The sequence below is a fragment of the Coloeus monedula genome (genome assembly GCF_965178545.1).
Source record: "Coloeus monedula genome assembly, chromosome: 15".
In the NCBI taxonomy this organism is placed as follows: Eukaryota; Metazoa; Chordata; class Aves; order Passeriformes; family Corvidae; genus Coloeus; species Coloeus monedula.
This window is the reverse complement of record NC_138795.1, coordinates 10,739,380-10,749,692: the sequence shown is the minus strand read 5'-3', so window position 1 is coordinate 10,749,692 and position 10,313 is coordinate 10,739,380. Positions and strand designations below refer to the sequence as shown.

The 10,313-nt window shown below is 42.7% G+C and overlaps 1 protein-coding gene across 3 annotated transcripts in view; it reads left to right on the top strand.

The window, feature by feature from the left end:
- Positions 1 to 10,313, top strand: part of RAPGEF6 (Rap guanine nucleotide exchange factor 6) — a 124,591-nt gene that overhangs the window by 46,819 nt on the left and 67,459 nt on the right. The window lies entirely within an intron of this gene.

The following is a 10,313-nucleotide window of genomic DNA, read 5'->3' as shown; positions in this document are numbered from 1 at the left end:
TACAGAGCACCTGAGCCTGTAGCTGCTTGTTGCAAACCTGGTGACTTCCTCAGATTTGTGAATATGTATATATGAGGTGTTTGTTGGAAAATGGTATAAACTTAAATCAACAACACATTCCTAAGTCTGCTTTTATGTCTATTAATTAGGAATATGTAAGGAGAGTCCTGTAACACCACTAAGTGTTTTCTTGGATGAGTGAGTGCTAAGTGGCAAGGAGTAAACAACCACCTCTCTGCTACCAAATCTGCAAGATGCTGGGTTTTCAGCTGTCTGAATTGAAATCCCAATCCTTACTTTGTAGACTGTAAGCTCCGAATTGGAAAGTGTCCTATTTGGAGTAGTTAAGGTAACAAAAAGTAATTTGTAACTCAACAGATGACTAAGGAATCAAAACACGGTAACAAGCTGCCTGTGTGACAAGTAAGGAAAGGTTTGGTGCCTGTATTTTTCCATATTCCATTACAAACTAGTCAAGTATGTACTATCTGACGTATGGTTAGTTCCATGCCTATATGAACCTGCTCATACACTGGTTCCCAGTGATCTTGAAAAACAGGTTTCGTGGTGTAACCCTTCATGTAGCCCATGAGAGAAGGGTAGGATCATACAATGGTTGGAGTTGGAAGGGACCTTAAAGATCATCTAGTTCCAAACCTCTGCTACAGGTGAGGGATCAGGATAAGGAGGAGGGCGAGTCAAAATTCCATTTCACAGGAACTTGCAGTAATGTTTCTGCCAGAGTGGGAAAAGTGTTTGCAAACTCTCCAGCAGATTTCCTGTCTGACATAATGCTAGTGAATGAGCACAGAGTTCTATTTCACTCTCCAGCCTGTTGCTGAGTGCTCTGTGACAGATGCTGAATGCAGCCTGATGGACCTTTTGTGAGTCCTGCATGCTTGGGGAGGGCTTGGAGCTTTCCGCATGGACTCCAGTCCGTCTCCTGTGGCTGATGTTGGAATACTCAGTATGACACCATTTAAGTTTTTACGTGCCTAGTCTCTCATATGCAAGTAGTTTTCTGCTTTGTAAAGAAAACTCAGATCCTGTAGGTACTGAAATTCAGTATTTTTTTTAACCCAGCTAGGAATATTTCCTTAAATAGAAGGTTTCTTGTGCTTGCTGTTAAGGGAATTATCTATGCAATCTCCATTAACTCCTTAGAATGTAAATCTCTGCATATTAAATGTACTGGGATTATATTTATGATTAAGGTTAATCCATGTTTTGTAAAACATTACCTATTGGATTGTGACATGAGCTAACATCTACTTCTCACATGGAGTACTTCTTGTTAGTGCTGGAACTTGTTCTGTAGACATACCTGATTGGCCACAAAACCAAGATTTGTATGCAGATACTTTGAATAATAATTTAAATTATTGTTACTATCCTTGAAGCTCTTCTTTTCTCTTATGCCTCTTAATTAAGTAAAAGGGTTCTAGTTCTTAATTTAATTGTTTATCTTCAGGATAGTTGACATTCAAATTATTGTGGGTATTTAAAATTTCTTCTCTCCCTGCCGTCCCTTGAATGAACTAATGTTAAAAATTGATCATCTGGTTGGTTTCTTTGGTGAAGGTGTTACCATTTAGATTCCTTTGCTAAATTTTTGTGGTTCATAGAGCAGTGTTATTTCACGAGAGCACTGGTTGTCTGCAGAATTAACTATTTGTAGTTGGTTTTTGTTTTGTGGTTTTTTTTCCTTCCAAGTAAATACAGTGAGCACATGCTGGCAGTGTTCTTTCTTCTCCCTCAGAGTGAACAGGTTTATGTTTCTGTTTCTATCTTCGAAGTGCACAGTGATGTGACTGCTCTTGCAGTCCCCGTGCAGCGGATGCCAGCACTGCTCTGGTGGATTGGTGAGCAGGCTGGGCTCTCCTGCACATCCAGAATGCACCTAAGGTGTGCAACCAATGTGTTGAGGTTCTGCTGGTGCTGGCGATTCTTACCTTCTACAGCACAGCAGGCCAGCCAGGTCCCGAGGGCAGTTGTGTATTTGGCAAAACACTTACCAAATATTTTTTTCAGGCTACACAATAGCACTACTGCCTGTGAAGGGCTGGAGGAGGTGGCTCTGTTGCAGTGGGTCATGTGTGAGGCCACGGCCACGATGGCAGCCTGAGTACGTGTGGCTGTCAGTCTGCCTGGGACAGGTCTGAGTATCCCTGTAATTACATCAGATCTCTTCATCCCTGGGCATTCCTGGCCTTTTCCATTTTTGTCACGTAGTAATGCTGCATCTTGCACATCACCCCACCCACAGTAATGTCCTGACTGTGGGAGAGAAAGTGAGGCTGGACACATTTGGCAAAAGCTCTTGCTCAAAATGAATGGATTAAGAAGAAATGTGCCATTGGTGTTAATAATGCTAGCTCTTGATTCAGATCTGATTTCTTAGCATGGTTACATATCTTGGTGATAAACGTCCAGCCAGGAGCTGGGGTCGTTGCAGCAGGGCAGTGTCACAATGGAGATAAATAGTGAGTCATTTCTATTCTTAGTCTAATTCTCAACCCAATCAATAATGAAACCATGTTTTATAATTACAAAAGAAGTAATAATACAACCATTTTTTTTACTTACAAAAGAAAGAAGTAATTGTGTTCATCTCTGTTAAACTATATCCCAGACTTCTGTGCTCATACAGTAGGAACTTGCAAAACTGCAGCCAGAATAACAGCAAGTGACTTTTGAATGATAATGCTTTGAAAAAAAATAAAATTTAATTATAGTTCTGGTGCTTTATAAAAATTAAACTGCTGTTTTGATCTTGGATCAAGTAATAGGAAAGTAAACAGTTTAAGTGTTTATCTTCACAGTTAAAAAATAAACCCTGAGATAGTAAGTTTTGCATTTATATTTTTTGCACTGTTCAAATCCAAACAGGATTTAACAATTCAGTCCAAATTCCCACGTGACTCAAACCTGTAAACTCAAATCTTTTTTTCATTTCAGTAACATTTTTCTAATTCCTTTTGGTGGTCAGTAATTTGAGGTGGTGGACTCCCCATCCCTGGAAGTGTTCAAGGCCAGGTTGGATGGGGCTTGGAGCAACCTGGGATAGTGGAAGGTGTCCCTCCCTGCCTTGGGGGGTTGGAACAGGATGATACTTAAAATCCCTTCCAACCCAAGCCATTCTGTTATTCTGTGTATTTATTACCCACATACATTTTTGACAAGTCTCTGTGATTTTTTTTTTTTCAGATGAAGAATATTTGTAGCTCTAAAAATAGTGCATGCATGATCTAATGCCTGTTTCTGTGGAGTTGTGACAACATACTGAATTTTTTCACCTGTTAGTTTATTGTAGAGCAGAATAAAGAAATTAGTACCAAACTTTAGTAGTAATCCCCTTCCTCAGAGATGAAATTTTTTTTAAACTACTGTAAGAGGATGATGAGGTTTAAAAGATTCATTATAATACTGCATTTTATGGACAGTATCTTAATAGTTGCATAAAGTAAAATTTGTCCTGGTGCTGTGTAGAAGCATTTATCTTCAGAGAAGTCTGTCACTGCAGACTGCTTGAGTGGCAAGTTTCTTGTTCTTTGATCATTACTTAATGTAATCCTGTCAGAGGCTGGAGGTAGCATGGGGGATCTCATAATTGGAGGGAATTAAGTCACACTTCAATATACTGGATCAAACCCATTAGGTGCTTTACCATCACCAATCCTTTTCTTTTTAAATGCTATAAAACACTGTGGGTCTTTTATAATCTACTTTTAACTACCAGGTAAATTTGCTGAAATGGTACCTTTCAATAATCGAAACCAAGTAAGACTGACTTAGGGCATGTCTCCAGCTGCTTTTTGTTAAACCTGGACACAGCATTGCTGGCTTCTGTTTTTTTTTTGGAATATCAATTCATTTTGGTGAGGCTGTGGCTGATCTTGTGAGTGGCTGAAATCACTAGTTCTTGAGCTGGAAGACGGTTCTCTTTGCAGCTCATTGCTTTTTGTTGTGTTCATGTCCACACTTCCTCTTTTTGACACTTTTAAAAAATATTTGACAGAATTTTAACTTTATTAACTAATGACAGGCTGAGAGAGTTAGGGCTATTCAGCCTGGAGAAGGGAAGGCTCTGGAGAGACCTTGGAGCACCTTCCCCTGCCTAAAGGGACTCCAGGAGAGCTGGAGAGGAACTTTGGACGAGGGCCTGTGGTGACAGGACAAGGGAGGATGGCTTCAGGGTGACAGAAAGCGTGGGTTTAGATTGCTAATAGGAAGAAATTCTTCCCTGTGAGAGTGGTGAGGCCCTGGCACAGGTTGTCCGGTGAGGTTGTGGCTGCCCCGTCCCTGGAAGTGTTCAAGGCCTTGTTTGGTGGGGCTTGGAGCAGCCTGGGGTAGTGGAAGGTGTCCCTGCTAATGCAGAGGCTTGGGACTGGTTATTTTCTAAGGTCCCTTCCAACCCAAACCATTCTGGGAATTCTATGAATCAAAAGAAAATTTAGGTCTTGCTGAAATCCACGGGTCTTGCAGTGCACTTACAGGATACAGAAATTAATGTTGTCATTATCTCTCTGGAGGTATTGCGTGATACAAAGAGATAATGCAGGTTCCTTCTTCTGATGCTGTTTTTTAACAACATGAGGATTTTCTCTAGTCTGTGTCTTGATAATTTTGCATGGCCTAGGTGGGATCCCAGCTCTCAGGTGCTCAGGAGCAGGCATGTGCTCAGGTTCCACAGCATATGCCAGAGCCTCTGTTAGCCAGGCGCCCTGTGTGGGACAGGACCCTGGAAACGCCCACGTATGCTGTCCCTGTTTGCAGCTCTGCTGAACTCTCCTGCATTTTTATATGTGTTTCTTACTTCTGTGATCAAAAGAAGCCGCGTCTAGAGCATGTTCACTTCCTGTGTGGGCCCCTGTGGGTTTGGTTTGTTGTGGGCTGCACACAAAGGGTGTGTGGGTGTGGATGCAGCATCCGGCGCTGTCTGGTGGAGGAGAGGAGATGTACGTGGATGGACCCCCTGGCTTTCTGGAAAGGAAAATTACTGTTAGGCTGGGCTGTGGGGGTGGGGGAAGAGGCTGTGAATCAGGTAGTGATTAAGCAGCTCCATTAACAAATGGTGTAGAGGTATCTGCTTCCCAGGCCAGACAGCTGGGGAATGGTCTGCAGCATGAGTCTGATGACGAGTGGCCAATGGAGCTGTCAGGGCTCAGCCTGGAGCAAAGGAGGCTCAGAAAGGACCTTATCACGCTCTACAGCTCCCTGACAGGAGGCTGGAATGACATGAAGGTTGATCTGTTCTCCCAGGTAACAAGCGATGGGAGGAGACAGTGTCAGGTTGAGGCAGGGAATGTTTAGGTTGGCTATTAGGAAAAATTTCTTCTTAGAAAGGGTTGTAAGGCATTGAAATAGGCTGCCCAGGGCAGTGGTGGAATCACCATCTCTGGAAGTGTTAAAAAAAAAAATCCGTGGATATGGCACTGAGGACATGGTTTAGTGGTGAACATGCTGGTGGTGCTGGATTGATGGTGGAACTTCCTGATCTTGGAGGTCTTCTCCAGGCTTAACGATTCTGTGATTGTATGATTCTGCTGCTTCACTGGTGGAGCTGGAAGCAACCTCTGGCAGGGTCCCCCTGGCATCCAGCATGGGAACCTGTGCTTGGCATCTTGAACTCACCCTGGTCTGCCGAGCTGTCCTTGGGCACTTCCCTCTGCTTTTGTAAGCAAGGGAAAAATTGCCAAATGCATGTTAGCTCATATTTTATTTTACATACTGATTTTGTCTGCTCGTTTTGTCAACAGTGTTACTTTCAAGGGCTCCTTGAAAGTCTGCCGCTGGTTATGGTGGTCATTAGCAAAACACCGATCCTCAAGGTGTGCTGTGCATTAAAAATCTTCCTAGGAATTTCCATAGACCACTGGTGTTTCCCAATCCAATTAATGAGCATTTGCAGTTTCAAGCGAGTAATGACTTGAATAGGCTGTGCACAAAGTAAGAAAATATTTAATGAAAATACTGCCCTTTGGTTAAAATCTGTGTTTTTCAGATTAATTTTTTTTTTTAAAAACTAACAACATAATGCAACATGTCAACCTGAATTTATCCATAATGAAAGTGGTTGTTTTTCAGACCTAATATTCAGGAGTTTCCCTAAAGATTTTATGGACTTGACAAGCAGGATATATATAAACTGTGATTTACAGGAATCACCACAGTTTGGAGGTGACATGTGCTGCTATGTAACAGCAGTTAAGAGCGATGCACAAATGAAACTATATCAGACTGAAACTAGGGAGGGTTTATTTTAAGCAAGCACCTGTACTTACTGAAATCTGGCTGCTGGCAGTAGTTTACAGTCCTTCTTGTAGCCTTGGGGAGAGCCTGTGGTGGGGGGTGATGCCACAGTGTTGGGATGTGGCATCTGTCTGCTGCAGGAGAGATGGACAGACATTGTCCTGCCCTGCCAGGCTGTGGCTTTGGTTCTGGAACAAGATACTGAGTTGCTGTTAGGGAGAGCTATGCTCTGAGGCTGGTAATAGGACCTGTCTTCTCTGCTCTTCAAGGCCAGGTTGAACAAGGTTTGGAGCAACCTGGTCTAGTGGAAGGTGTCGCTGCCCATGGCAAGAGGGTTGGAACGAGATGAACTTTAAGGTCCCTCACAACCTGTTCTATGATTCTTGCCTTGAAGACTTTTTTTTGAGCCTTCCTCCATCTCGAGTAGGTTGAGCAGTCAGTTGTCCATCTGTTTCCTCCCCAGGTGTTGGGGTGATGATGGGCCTGCTGACCCCAGGGTCCTCCCACAGCAGGTTTGTGTGTTGCCCTCCCCTTGCTCAGCAGAGCAGCAGAACTGCACTTGCTTGTCATAAGTCAGTAAATATTTGTGGATATTTTTGCACTAATTTCCTACTTGCAGTCCAAACACACACAGAGCACTTCCACCAGGAGGCCTGGAACTGTTTGGAAGCAGATCCTGAGCACAGTCTGTCCTTTGCAGGAAAACCATCCTGCTCTGTTGACTGGGATCAATCTGGAGAGTTGCTTAAACCTTGACCTCAGCTGGCGCTGACAGTACTGCGGGAGGGATGTACTCTTGTAGCAGAAAAACCTTTCAAAACTTCTAAATATTTTGCAAATTACTGCCACAGGAAGTAAAAATTCAGTCACTACTGTGCTCTCCACACAAAAACCAGTTATCTCTTTCTTTCTGCTTTTACCACATAGAAAAATTTACACCATGGTAGATATTAACTCGGTTCCTTGGAAAATGCCTGAGAAAATCTTTTATGTAGCATGTTCAGAGAGTTAATCTCTGTTTTGATAGACCATAAGGGTTTGGGTGGCAGTTCCAAGGTCATTAATTCTTTATAAGCAACCTCTTAATGCAGACCTGATGGAGAATCATGTGTGAGGGTTGTGCCCACTGCTCGTAACTGCGTTGTGTCACTTGGGAGTTGATGGTTAAAGATGCTCTGCACCAGAGAGATGTTTTGTTCTTTTTGGGGACTTAAAAATCTTCTGTGTATGAGTTGCAGTTCTTTCTCAGATCCCTGTTTTCAACATTATTGTTTCAGTCTCTTGGAATGACATATTGGGTGGTTTCTTGTAGGAATCTGACAGGGTAGTAGCCAGCGAGCTGGTCTCCCTGTGTGCAGGGAGATGGTAGCATGTGTAGATCCTGTTTTTTATTTCCTGTCTTCCATCTGGGCTGCTTCTGTCCAATATGCTCTACTCAAGTGTAACAGCCTGGTTGTAGTCTCATTTGTAGCCAACTCAACCTTTCACTTAGGTTTGGGTTTCTCCTGCCTTAGAGAAAAGTAGTCATCTGAAGGGTTATTTTGTATATTAGCCTTGTAAGGTTGTAAGTTGGAGTTGTTGGGTTGAGTGTCACATAGTGCTGAAGGATTTCTTTAAAGGGCTGTGATGGTGTTGTCTTCAACTTTGTGTTCAAGGTAAAATGGATTTCTGATTTAAAATATGGAAATTCACATCAACTCAGTCATGTTCTTCATTAGCCTCATGGACCAGTTTAGAGATGGAGAATATCCCAAGCAATTTTAAGTAAAAATCACAATCAGAAAATGTCAGTGCGTAATTATAAGCATTTGGATGCTCTGTTTTCCTTGGAAAAACTTGGCATGAAAACCACTGCCTGTACGAGAGAATAGCTAGAAAAGTATCCTTCTTTTTGGCATAGAACTGATTACTATTTAATGGCATTTGTAGTTTCATATTTGGTATGTGGCATCTTTCTTAATAGTGGTATATCTGACAGATAAAATACTTGACTAGTTGGAACCGTCATTATATTTTAATTTGTCATTGTTCCTTACCTTGTTCTTGCAAGTCAGACTTGCTTTTTGTTGCTGAGTATTAATGAGTTTTGTTCTTATGTAATGAAGCTTCTAGTTGGAGGTAAAGTAGCCACAATACTTATATTGTCTTTATGATTTTGATTTTGTTTCCTTTGAAGTTTGGTTAGCAGTTGTGGTTTGTCAACTTGGAGTGCAGGCATGGCATCTGGCTCACCCCTTGCTTTATCTGTTTGATCAGTTTCTCAGATTGGGTGAGAATAGCTGGAGTTTTCCTGCTGTTTTTGCCCTCATTTGGATGGAGGATCCCAAATGACTCTGGGGAAGACTTTATCTGAACATACTCAGCCTTCCATTTTTAAAGGTGATAAGGGTTGGATTTTGTGAAAGGTTGGAAAATGTGAAAGTCTAGAAATCACTGTACTGTGATGCTCCATCTGATGACAGGAGCCTTGTGGAGCTGCTGTAGGGTCTGTGCCGTGTTTCCCCAGCATGGCTGGTCTGGGGATCCAGATCTCAGGGTCTGCAGACCCTGAGTGCCTGGTACCCTCCCCCTTATTCCCTGTTCATTCTGTTACAGAACTCAGGTTGTGCTGAGCCTGGCTGGTCCCAGCCTGGGTCCAGGGGCAGCCAAGCTGTTTGCATGAAGTTGTGCCTGAGCACAGGCAAGTCTGTCAGGGTAGGACTCCTTCCAGACACAGGGTAGACTCCTTCACATACGCTCTTCAAACTGGGTGCACTGACCAATAATAAATGAGAGTGGACTATTCAAAATTACGCTTGCTTAGGAGAGAAATTTTGGTAGGAGGAGTCAGATCCCTCCCCTCTTCCCACTTGCAGTCTTCCAGTTCGGTGTTAATCCTCAAGCAAAAAGACAAAAAAAATATTGGAAGTGGCATTTTAATGATTTTTTTGGTTTTTTTAACCTCATCTGTGGACTTAACGTGTTATTCTCAGGGTCATTTAATCAGAAGCCTTTTTCTTGTGAGAGATGTGGTGGTACCTTATGTTCTAAATTGTCTTAGTCTACTTGGTTTAACCTGAGATACCATCTTAAATAACTGAGGGAAGAAAATGTAGTATTTTGTATTGGTTTTTATATCAACCTTTGCCGAATAAGAAAAATATATATACCTTCATGGGCTTTGCAAATGGGAGACTCCACCTGAATTCCCAGGTCACTGTCAGCTGAGGAAATCACAGCCAGGTCCATGTTAAGTTTGGGAGGTGATGTCAGATTTGAGACTAGACTGAGGTTATGTTTAGGGATCAAAAGCCTAAACGTGTTTGGGAAATTTTGCTGCCGGATATTAGCTGTTTTGTCCTTTCTGTGTCTCTGAGTGGATTCAGTCCCCCAGACTGACCTTTTTGGGGTTGGTATCCACACCTTTTCATCACCAGGGATTTTTGGGTTGCAGACCTTTCCAGACTTCCCCATCCCTTGCTGAAATGAGATATCAGGAAGGAAGGGAGGAGCGTGGTATGAATCATCTCAGTTCAAACGGTAGAAAGGAACTTTATTTGTTTGAGTCCATAGCAAAGGGGGCTTCCCCTTCCCCCCCCACTGCCGTCATCCCTGTTTGTGATGCGAATCATGCTCTGCCTGGCTCTGCAGAGCGTGTGCGCGAGACAGAGCTGCAGGAGAGAGCTGTAATTTATAAACGTATTATAAACCATATAAATCTGAATCATTGCAAATAGAAGATGACCTTTCCTTGCTTAACATAGCAGCTGAAAAAAGATGGTTGGGGTAGTGTGAAAGCAGTGGAGAAATTAAATCCATGGTGCCTTTTTATTGTTCCTCCTGTGTTGCTGGTGCTATATTTAGAAGCTTACATCACTTCAGAGATGACAGTCTCTGCCCTCCCTCTCCCCTTCTCCCCCTGCTCTCCCTTGCTCTTTCCCTTAGGATGGATCGTGTTTTCATACTCCTTATGAGTCCTACAGGTCTTTGGGTAGGATTTTTCTACAGCCTTTTAGTAAGTGCTGTGGAAAGTGATGTGTGTAAGGACGTGATGGCACCACAGAATGTCACCCTGAAGGGAA